The following is a 12,489-nucleotide window of genomic DNA, read 5'->3' as shown; positions in this document are numbered from 1 at the left end:
GTTCTCAACTTTGTATCAACATGTTTCCAGAAAGGGTCTGTTACTTGTATGTAGTTCTCAACTTTGTATCAGCACGTTTACAGAAAGGGTCTGTTACTTGTATGTAGTTCTCAACTTTGTATCAAAACGTTTACAGAAAGATTCTGTTACTTGTATGTAGTTCTCAACTTTGTATGAAAACGTTTACAGAAAGGGTCTGTTACTTGTATGTAGTTCTCAACTTTGCTTCATGTAGCCAAAATAGATAACATGATCGACCCCAGCACATCCTCGATACTCCAGGGGTTACTATCACTGATGGTATATCACCCTTTGGACTATTTCAGAAGTAATACTAAAGGCAACATATGACACAGGTACATGAAATTTCAACTGAATTTGGTCCTTTGATGTACATCAAAAGGATCGAATAACGGTACACTATAGTTGACTGTGTCACTTTGGATATCGCTTCTCTGTAGGAGTCTCTAGTAGGCCTGTGATAGGTCAGTTATTTTCTCCTGAACTACCTTCAGTTTTACTATAAGATAGTCCAGGGGTGGATATAACGACAGTGATAGTAACCTATGGAATATCGAGGATGCCACCACCACTCATGGTATTTTTTCCTACACATAAACTGTGAACTAGATTACATATGGATCAGCCAAAAGAGTGTCCCTGGATAAAAAAAAATTGTTGGGTCAATACTACTGGTTCAGAACAACAAATATGTCTACCATAAAGTTATAATGTGGAAACTGTGACAACCTGTTACGTTTTAAACAACGTGTTTAACAAGCACTTCTGGCTGGATGCATTTTATACTAATGCATGTATGTATCGTCGTTTACATGTAATATCATGCATTTAAGGTGATTCTTTTTAGATTTTGCATTAGTAACATCTACAGGGTGTCATGACATTTCGCCTACCGCTCATGTTCTTGGTATGGATACATATTAAACTAGCTATTTATAATATGAAACTGACTTATCAGCTGTAGGGATGACAGAATAATGACCACTGCACATGGTGCCTGAAAAATGACTCCTACAGAATAACGTACACTGCTATAAATATGGCCAAGCGCGCGCGGTCAGCGTGTCCAGATTCAATCCTAACACTGCACAACAGATAACCCAGTTTCATCGTAAGTATATTGTTTTCCTATTACTTTCTGTTTCATTATATATATGTAGTATTTTTGACAACATATTTTGTAAACTTCATTTCATAAACTGCACTATTAAATAGTATATGTAGCCAAACTAGGGTGTAACCATTAAGTTTAGGGTGTTACCATCAAATTCAGAGTGTAACCATCAAGTTTAGGGTGTAACCATCAAGTTTAGGGTGTAACCATCAAGTTAAGGGTGTAACCATCAAGTTTAGGGTATTGCCATCAAGATTAGTATGTAACCATCAAGTTTAGGGTGTAACCATCAAGTTTAGGGTGTTGCCATCAAATTTAGGGTGTTAACATGAAGTTTAGGATGTCGCCATCATGATAGGCCGTATTGTGCGTTAAGTATTCAGACTTTTTCTTTTAACTGTGTTCATGATGTAACAAGAAGGAACAAGGAAAGCATGAACAAGGTGAAACTTTATTATTGTGAGTTATACTGCCACAGTTACACACCTGTACATCTGCATGTTGGCATTCACAACACAATATTGTACTCTATACTTAATATAGGTAGGTAGAATATTTCCTCAAATGTATATAAGTCTTTTAAGTACGTGTGCATAAATGTAGTCCAAAGACATGACTCTCTTAGGTTTGCTGTCGAGAGACAACACACACAAAAAATAATTTTAGGTTCAAATTCTTCTAATCATGGACAATTAGCCCAATCAGATGATTAGTGAAATTTTCATTTTGCATTTGCGGCAACTTTGTGAGTATATATTCAATGAAATCAGCAAATAATTAAAGAATAGAGTAATTCAGAATCCTATAAAATTATGTAAAATTTGTACATTATATTACAAAAAAAAATCTTAATTTGAAAATTGTCGTTAAATTGTAATTAAGTTAAGCATCCTTTGAACAAGCGAGCCCAGATCAAAAGCATACTGGTATATAGTTTTAAACGAATGTTTATGTATGAAAAATATAAAGTTCGCGTTAGTGCAGAATTGTAAGTTATTCTTTACATGTATAATACCTTTCGCTTCGTTAAACAGAGCCAAGATATGATAATGAAGAGTGTAGCCGTGCTGTGTCTTGTGCTACTGTTAGTGTCAACAGTGGTGGCTGATGAAGGTGGACGACCATCTCGTAAGTAAATCATCAGTTCCGGAAGTGGTTGGTTCTTGGAAACAGTGATTATTTCACACCAGCAAGTCATTTTCTAAAGTAATGAAAGACACCAGTTTTATCTGGTAAGCCTATCAGAAGAAATGCAATCACTCGAATGTGTTTAACACCACTAAAGCGTTTCTAATATAGCCACGTTTTGTTTTAGGATGTTTCCAGCCACCGTACAAAGGGCCGTGCCGTCAAAGACTTGTACGGTGGTACTATGATCCAGACACCGAGTCTTGTCGCACCTTCCTGTATGGAGGCTGCCAGGAAAACAAAAATAACTATGAGTCGGTGTACACGTGTCGACGAGTGTGTAAAGTGGACACATAAAGGTTTATTACCACCAAGACAGCCATTATGCATTATTGCATGGTTCTTTATTTTGGTGTCATACAATCGTTGAAAATTTTCTGGAAATTTTCCGATTTCTAGAAAAGCTCAAAAGCTCAAGTAAATAAATTTGTGTTTCACTTGCATTTGTATTTCGACATTGCTTCTGTTTTTGTTTTCGGATAAAATGCCACGTTCTTTGTGGTATGTGGTCTATGTCTTATTATTGCTGTAATACTCACGTTACAAATTAGATTCACGGAAAATATCTATAAAGTGAGATTTTCAGAAGAGCACACAACAGGAATATACCGCAGTCTCTAAAACACGCACGCATACATCATGGGAGGCCGTCCTTACATGACCCTGGCTATTAAATAGGACGTTAAATAATCAAATAAACCAGCCAATGGAAATTAAAAGATAAGTATTTTATTTCAAAATTTGAGCTTTGATCGATGAAATTAGAGCGTCATAAACCCAAACCACTTGCTCTTACTTCCTAAGATATGATTCAAATAACGCCAAATGGAGTTGAACACGTCGGTAAACACAGAAAGGAACAATAGCGCCTAAACTAAATTGTTATTAATACCTGACATACTCTTGTATAATACAACCCTATCTCATTTTCAAGCTTAATTTTTGCTTTATTGGACACTAATTCATTAGGATTTCTGGTCTATTCAAGTAACAATACATTGTTTCCCAGCCATAAGAGTCAAAAGTCAAAACTCTTTCTTTCCGGTAGTTTGGACCAATCCTAGGAATGTTTCTCGAGGTCTACGATCTCGTGAAACCATTCATGAGGTTTTGTCCCAACACCTCAAAAAACAGTTGTGACTGTGAATGGGCTGATAAGGTATGAAAACAGCTGTATATTGACTGACTACACTGTAAACTTTTGGTTGTTAAGTTACACCAAAAAAGGTGACACCACTTTTTTGGTGTAACGTTGCACCATATTTTTTTGTTACACCACTCGTGTAAAGTTACACCAGTGGTGTTAAGTTACACCAAAAAAGGAGGCAGCTGTGGTGCCACCTTTTTTGGTTTAACATTACACCGAAAAGGAGGCATATTTGGTGCCAACTTTTTTGGAGTAAACTTAATCAAGGATAGGTGTAACTTTCATCCAAAATCGGTGTAATCTTCATCCAAAAAAGGTGTAATCTTCATCCAGGTTCTGTGTAACCTTCATCCCAAATTGGTGTAACCTTCACCAAAATTTGTGTAACCTTCATCTCAAATTGGTGTAACCTTCACCAAAATTTGTGTAACCTTCATCTCAAATTGGTGTAACCTTCATCCAAGATAGGTGTAACCTTCATCCCAAATTGGTGTTACTTTCATCACAAATCGGTGTAATCTTCATCTAAGATCGGTGTAACCTTCTTCCAAGGTCGGTGTAACCTTCTTCCCAAATTGGTGTAACCTTCATCCAAAATCGGTGTAACCTTCATCCAAGATCGGTGTAACCTTCTTCCAAGGTCGGTGTAAACATCTTCCCAAATTGGTGTAACCTTCATCCAAGATCGGTGTAACCTTCTTCCAAAATTGGTGGTTCCTGTACATGTAGGTATGTTTATAGCACCATCTACATCCTGGAAAAAGAGAAAAAAAATAAAAGCAAAAAGCTTTTTGTTCTTCTTAAAATTTACCACTAAGTAATTTGATGTAACAAATTTAAGGGACTAACTATATAAAATTATATATGATAAAATTAAAGAGTCTATAAATTCCTATTCAGGGTATACGTATTACTATGAAGCAACAAAAAGTGAAATTAATTTATATCATTACATAGTTGCAAAGGAGAAGGTATGAAATACATTGTATATTCCTTCTTTGTCAAGTGTAGATATGGTTCCGAAATTGTTGATATTTATTCATTGTGTTGATTTAAAAAAAACTCATGTAAGTTCATTAGAAAGTCATACTACAATGCACCTGCATTTGATTAATTTGTTCATTATGGAAATAATGTTCTGTACATGTATACTTTTACACACTCTAACACATGTACAGATGAGAATGGATTTGTATAATATACAAGTAACGGTTTTCATTTAAGTACATTTAATTGGTATATATGTATAAAACAGCAAAACCCAAATCACTGTCTTTGTCATATATACAATCAGTGGCCATAATACAGTACGCTAGCGATTCGTTTTACTATTATCATTAGTAATTTTTCGTTTTTAAAAACTCCTCTTCAGAAATCAATTGCAAACGTAAAACTTCAAAGTTGACAACATAAAAACTACTTATCTAACGCTTATTTTGAAATAATGAACATGTTCTTCCGTTGCAATATGTGTGAGTTGTGAACGATAACATCCCAACAACGTTTGATGACGCCGCTCTTTCCTTCTTTGTCTATAGTAAAATGGCGTCATAAGAATTCATATCTACACTTAAGATCGATATATCGATAAATATGGCACGGAATATATTTAAGATAATATATATAGGGTGCAAAAAATGTCCCAAGTCAGTACATAAAATCTTGTTACGATTGAATGTAAAATGATTATAGGAATAGCAATTAAAAATATGTAACATTATATAAAAATATATAGGAAAAAATCATTTGGGTACGTCATTATTGCCATTGACTGTACGTTGTATGTAACATGTACATTAATATTATATGTGGGGAGATACATTGTATATGTAGATACCTTTAAAAAGTGCTCTTTTTACTTACGTAATACATGTACATCCACCACACTTGATAAAACCTTTAGTGCCCATATATATAGATATCCAGCAATCGTATGGCTTCCCGCTCTGTCGTATCTCGGGTATACGAGTACACTTAGATTAATGAAAACATGACCGTGCTACTGGTGATACACGACATTACTGATGTGGTTCTGTTGGACAAGTTAATATGCATTGTCATCTTTATAATGCCTGATCCGGTCTTGACCCCAACCACAACACTACTCAGTTACACAAGGATATACCCAAACCCGATATCGGGTAGCTGCGACTTGCAACTTGATATCGTAAAAACATCGTGCATCAACAACCATCGTCCTCCTATTTCGAGATGTTTCTTCCTAATCGTTTGTCTCGAGAGACAATACATTTAACTGGTCGACAACTTATTTCATAAGTAACTCGGGAACTGTCATTGAAATCATTGAATGGAAGGAACTGTGATGTGAGGTAACACCTCAAATGAAGGTCTGGTGTAAAGTAACAACGCCGCTGAGGTGTAAGATTACACATTCAAGTTAGGATTTGGTGTAAGGTAACACTTCAAACGAATATCTCGTTAGTTAAGATTTGTAAGGTTACCCTTTTCAGTTAGGATTTTGGTGTAAAGTAACACCACTGTAGTGTTAGGTTATCCTTTAAAAATAGGTTTAAAAATAGGCTTTGGTGTGAAGATACACCACTGTGGTGTAATGTAACACTTCAAACGAAGATCTGGTGTATAGTAACACCACTGTGGTGTAAGTTTACACTTTGAAGTGAAAATTTAGTGTAAATTAACACCACTGGGGTGTAACGTTACACTTTCAGGTGAGAATTAGGTGTAAATAACACCATTTTGGTGTAACGTTGCGCGCTTACACCAACTTTGGATTTAAGTTACACCTAATTTGCGTAAACAATACACTTTTCATTGTTTAGATTAACTTTACACCAGGAATAGTGTTATCGTTTTTTACACTGATATTGGTGTTAAGTTACACGTTAAAAACACCATAAATGGAATAAGTTAACACTAAAAGTTTACAGTGTAGCGGCTAATACTTCATAAAAATGCAGTTATTTTACATAACAAAGTGAAACAAGTGTCACATTCAAAATCCCGTACTAGGAATAGTAAAAGCTAAATTGAATGAATTTACTTCGTGATAACAGATACATCCTCGATATCCCAGGGGGTATTATTACTGTCGTCACACTGATCACTGATAGTAACCCCTGGAATATCGAGGGTGTATCACCTTGTTACATGTATATACGCTTGAAATTATCCAATCTCCATCTAACATGATAGCTAATGTGTTTCTCAAGATTTTGACAATTTGCTATTTGTTTTGCCTTTGGGTATTAGGTCAATATTTTCCACAGTGCTATCGGCCATATAATTATATAGCAAAACATGGCAAGCCAATCACAAAACGTGCTGCTTCTAATTGAAGTTTTTCAAGTCTATTTGTCTCTGATATTGGATTCAGAAGTCTGATAAATTTAATATGTTTCCTCCTACGTTTGAGTAAATCTGCAGTATTCATTTGATTAATGGCGCTTTTTTCCAATTTTCAATAAGAACATTCGCACGAAAGCTGATTGGGCTCATTTTGGTCGAGGAAAAAGTAATCGCGTTATTACGCGAAACTTTGGCGTTATTACGCGAAACTTTGGCATCATTACGCAAATCTAACGTGTTATTACGCGAAGCTTTCGCGATCATGAAAATAAGTCTGTTCTAGACATTATGCCACTGCAATGTCCTTATGGAAAGTTTGAAAATGATTCTTTTGGATTTATGTTATTTTATCTATTGCTCAAGTCCTGTCAACAAAATAGAGTCAGTTTAGGACACTTCATTACATTCGTCGTGCGAAAGGTAAAAAACAAAGGTAAATATTAGTCCCTGTTCTCCATTATGTCCTCCAACTTTGAAGATAACACAAAGAATAACATTTAACATGAAAACATAAACACTAAGATCTTTACAAAATAAGTACAATTTCAAGTCGTATAATTGGTAATTAGATGAGATTGGTTAAGATGTCCCGACATATTACTACAAGCCCTACACCTCTTGGATGCAGATTTCAATCCCATGTGGGCGAAAGTTAAACCAAACCCAAATTCCAAATTATTGACATAATACAAGTTATATACTACAGAATAACAATGGTCGGAACTAATTTCAGGTTTTTTGTTTATTTTCATAAATTTATGTTTAAGTATGATATATCTACCAAGTTGTCCCTCTCATAAACATACAGCCCCATCGAATTATTTTAGCTCACCGTATAGTGACCTTTCCGGGTCTTTTTGTCACGGGTTTTTATTAATGTGTGGCCGTTATTGACGCCCTTTGCTTGTTGTCAAGGCCGTTATTGACGGCCCAATATTAAACCAAAAATAACACACACCATTACAAGATACAATCATTTGTTTGTTGTTTTATTAAATAATTTCAAATTTGATATTTTGTGAATTTACACAAATTAATGTTAGGATGACTGAATACATTTGAATCTATTAAAATTTATATCATTTCTCATACATTCTTGCCGTAATCGTTCTTCAAATTTGTATGCATTTTTTAAAAACAAGTTTCGCCAATGGGGTTTTTTTGTTTGTTTTTTTTTGGAAGAGAAGTACAATCAGTTAATGTGCATATATCATACAATGCATATATCCGTAATATTCATGTGACGTCTGGTATGTAACCTTGTTATTTTTCTGCATAAAAAAATACGTCGAAATTCTAATGACGAAAAAAATGTGTAAAAAACTTCTATCTTTGGCAATAATTCGTCTTACAATCAATATATGAATCAAGGTAACCCAATCAAGGAATGATAAACACATGACAGTTCTAGTCCTGAACATATTTGACAATGGATTTCTGCGTTCGTTCTAACATAGTTATCTCTGAATTGTTAATGATCCACAACTCACATCCGAAAGAGTAGATGGCTATACATCAATTTTGGTTTATTTGGCAAAAGTTGCAAGATTTAGAGCTTTAGGATGAGCAAATGTTTATAGAAATGACATTATACCAGTTTTTAACTTAAAATATGTCCTTAATGGTTTATTAATATACGAACGTGTTTTATTTATTAAGTAGTACTACTGGTAGAACCCAATTATACGTTTATTGGAAAACGCCATCATATAAATTGTAGTTGATGAGAACGTAAGCCACTACTTCCCACGTTTAATGGTGTATGTCTTGTTATTTACACCATTACAAAATGTCATAAGAAATATAATAAGTGAATATTGATATATTATAATATATTATGTAGATTAGTTGTTTATTAAGGTCGGTTGGTGGTGTCTGTAGAGTTGGTATTCGGTTGGTTGTAGCTTTGAAGTCCCATGGCTCGTCAGGTACATGTAGATGTTGAGAAGGAAAGATGACTGGACTTCAATATAGTGTCGACATTTTATTTTCTGTAGTACATTTTACATATATACAGTTCAGAATTACAATTCGTACAGTGAGATATTATAGACCTAAAACGGGCAACACACAAGTGTGTGTCCCAGGGTGTGCCTGCCTGTCTACCACTGGTCAGACCTTATAAACCTTATGTGAATTTGTACCTACGTGTAAATGTCAGGAAATGCAGGTTAGAACAAGATAGCTTTATGAAGGTGCCAGGCATTACATAATAATTTGAAATGGTCAACTGAAGGTTGGCCTAGGCACATACATAGCAATATGTCATCCTGGTTGATTACCGGTCTGGGAGAATAACAATATTTTTATGAATTTTTGTAATAAAACTAATTGTATCATAATATGATGGTTTAGATCCATAAAAGCACCAATATACTATTCACATAGTGATAAATGTTGCATGAAATATTACAGGTTTTAAAAGCAACGCCATGTTTCAAACCTTCGGGTAATATCTGAAAACCGAGTTGCATCACGTGACCAGCATAGACAATACACGGGATCAGAACCTACCGAGTCGTACATTTGTATCATGTGACCAACATGATATGCAACATCGCTAATACGTATCCCCGTACATTTCGGAGATTTACGAGTTTTTTAAACGTGCACACGTGGAAAATAAATATTGAAATTTAATTATTCAATAACTTTGCGAATAGGAACTTTACAAAACTCGCTAAATATGGGAAATTTAAAACTTAGAGAGATGAAGAAAATTATGTAGAACACTTTAAATGTTTTTTTTCTATGGCAAATCTGACAAGAGTCATAGACCATAAAACTTCAGTAGATTATTGGTGACAACCAGATACAATTTGGTAGAGAGCTACTCCTCTCTCCATTAAAACGTTATACAACTCTTAACATTGGAATACATGTCCGTAAGAATAACCAATATCCTTTGTAAAGCAGATCGGCATGCCACACAATGCTACATAAACACTGGAATTGTGTCCCAAACTAAAACTTATGCATTCATGCAAAATAAACAATATACAGGGACCACATAAAATGTTTTATCTGTTGTCTCTTTGACAACCTCTTCGAACATCAGACAGATATTGTTGTCTTTGAAACTATTATCTCAAACAATTTAAATATCACAATGTTAATATGCTAAATATTTATCACCATGATAAAATCCCATTATGTTTTTATGAATGTTCTACAAACTAAACATCGAAGATCCTTTTGAAATTATCTTTACTTGATTTTGTTCAAATATTTACAGTCTTCACAAAAAATGATTATTAAAATAGAACACGTATACGTGTTTGTCTAAAAGTAACCTATATGGCTGTACGTATCTGTATGATCACCAGTTATAAATCTTGTTCTTCTTATATAATTCATTAGAACTATATTCTCCATTCTGACGACTAAAATCACGCATTTGTACGCAAAAACTACAATGAAGCGAAGTATTAATAATTTGAGAATACCCCTCAGGTGTATGGTATATCCGATTCGCTCTTAATATGTAAAGTGCATTGCATAGTCTCGTACAAAACTGTTTCTTAGCTTAAACTTGCTTATTTCTTAGTACTTGACTTTTAATGGTCAACGACCTTACTGTTTTCATATGACCGATCTCTGATAATAGTTTTTAAATTATTTAATTAAGGTTTACAGAGACTCACTTATAATAACATTGAAATTAAAATGCATAAGCGTCGTCTGTCAACATCTATCAGTTGACAAGCCAAATGGGGTCAACAGTTATTCAAAGTGGTTCTTATGTGTAATTTTACCTACAGAGCATAAATAACAGGATCCTCTGGTATTTCCGGTCATTGGTACAAACGTGATTAACTGCGGCATATGTAATTAAGAAATATCGCAATAAGGTTTTCAACATTTGGCAAGGGGTTTGGTATTTACACGATTAAAAATATTACAAAAAGATAACAGGACTTTAAATAAACATGCAATATACCCAACCAGAATTTTGCCATGATAAAGTGGTCGTTAACCGTCATGCTCCCCGACTCTATTATTAGGGATTTATTTTTACATACATTAGATATCACAACACATGTAACAGCGGTAGCAAGACAATTATCCATCTCAGCTTTAACATTGGCCGTCAAAATTCAACGTTTGTATTGGTATAGTTTGCGAATTCTACATTTAACAAAGGATTATCTTGAAATAATGTTCTAAAATATGAATGTATCAGAAGATTCTCGAAGAATATATCCGTTATATATCAATACCGTTTTTTCTGTGGTTTTCTATTGTAAAGTTGACAAGTAGAGTTTGACTTACTCATCCACATTTATCACTTTCAGAAAACTGTGTCTACATATCTATCCTGTTTATCGAATAAAATTCGTAAGTGCCTACGGTTGATCGATCATGCAAACAAATGAAAAAAAAATCTACACTCGTATCATAAATATCATATGAAGGGAAACCCATTACACTATTCATTAGTAAGACCGTGTATAACTTGATGAAGTTGATAATATTTATAACTGTATTATCAGCTATTTTTTTCAGAAAATTCAGATTAATGACAATTATTGCTAACAGTTACAATATTTTATTTTGTGTCGATATATTTATGTCTTGCGTTTTTCATTTTCATCGAAAAGTTCCTCGAAATACATTATTCATTTTCTATTTTTATTTTACACAATAAAAGAGGCAATTCGGTCTAAGACTATATTAAAACTTGCACGTATTTCGGAAACAAACCAGTTCTAATGGAAATTAGATGAGTTGGTTTTACTGTGATATTCCAGAAAAGCCCACTGTAGTCAATTGTATGTGAAATGTTCAATCGCCTTTACACATAGCCTTGTATGCCGGACCCTGACCCTTGCCTGTGTAATAAAGATTTTTTTGTCTAGAACTACTCAAAATGCTCTTACAGTTGTGTTAACATTATAAGATGCATGCTCTTGTCTACAAATAATTTCATCAACTCTTCAGTGGTTATATATATGTATTGCATTTGTTTAACGTGCGTGACTTTGACTCGGGTAAGGGTACAGCGTACATGTTGTATCTGCTTAATCGTATTGATCAACGATTTGGAATTTCAATGGTATTAATCAAAATAGCTAACAATGTTGTGGAATTTGTTACTATTTCTTGTCATATGTTTCATAAGAAATGTAGAACAATATATTTATGTCATATTTTTGCTTTGTGGTTATGTAACGAATTAGCCTCACTGAATTGTCCCTTTAACACATTCATACTCATACATATAACTTCAGATTTGTCCGAGAGCAAAAAAGGGTGTTGAGCTATATTTTTTTTTCTCTTTATGGCCCATTGTCTCGATAGTAATGAAATATTTAACTTTATATATATTTCCATTACTGTTTTTCACAATGGTGGTACATCTGATGCAATTAAATCAGGGGATCACAAATGTTTCACTGATTGATATGCTCCTCTCGTCGTTCACACATTCATACATGTATATACACAACATGGAACATTCTTTGGAAGATGATTTTCATTTCATTTTCATTATTGTAAATTCCCAACCAAACTTGAAAGCAAGATATCATGGCTTAATAGTAAAGACAGTATGATAAAGTTACTGAAACACTTCAATTATTTACGTTGCAATTACTTGGAAGTTTGGTCATTTTTTTGCGATGGGCGATTAGACTTGATATTGCAATTAGAAAAGAGGGACACAAAAAGTTGATTATCTTCAAAAGAAAGA

General features: G+C 34.0%; 1 long non-coding RNA gene across 1 annotated transcript; it reads left to right on the top strand.

The window, feature by feature from the left end:
• The first annotated feature begins 973 nt into the window (after positions 1 to 973).
• LOC138316927 (uncharacterized) lies at positions 974 to 2,590 on the top strand. The gene is made up of 3 exons (XR_011207684.1): positions 974 to 1,132; positions 2,170 to 2,263; positions 2,451 to 2,590. It is a non-coding gene; the product is annotated as an uncharacterized lncRNA (long non-coding RNA).
• The last annotated feature ends 9,899 nt before the right edge of the window (positions 2,591 to 12,489 follow it).

This window comes from Argopecten irradians, chromosome 2, assembly GCF_041381155.1.
Source record: "Argopecten irradians isolate NY chromosome 2, Ai_NY, whole genome shotgun sequence".
NCBI lineage: Eukaryota > Metazoa > Mollusca > Bivalvia > Pectinida > Pectinidae > Argopecten > Argopecten irradians.
This window is presented reverse-complemented; position numbering and strand designations above follow the sequence as displayed.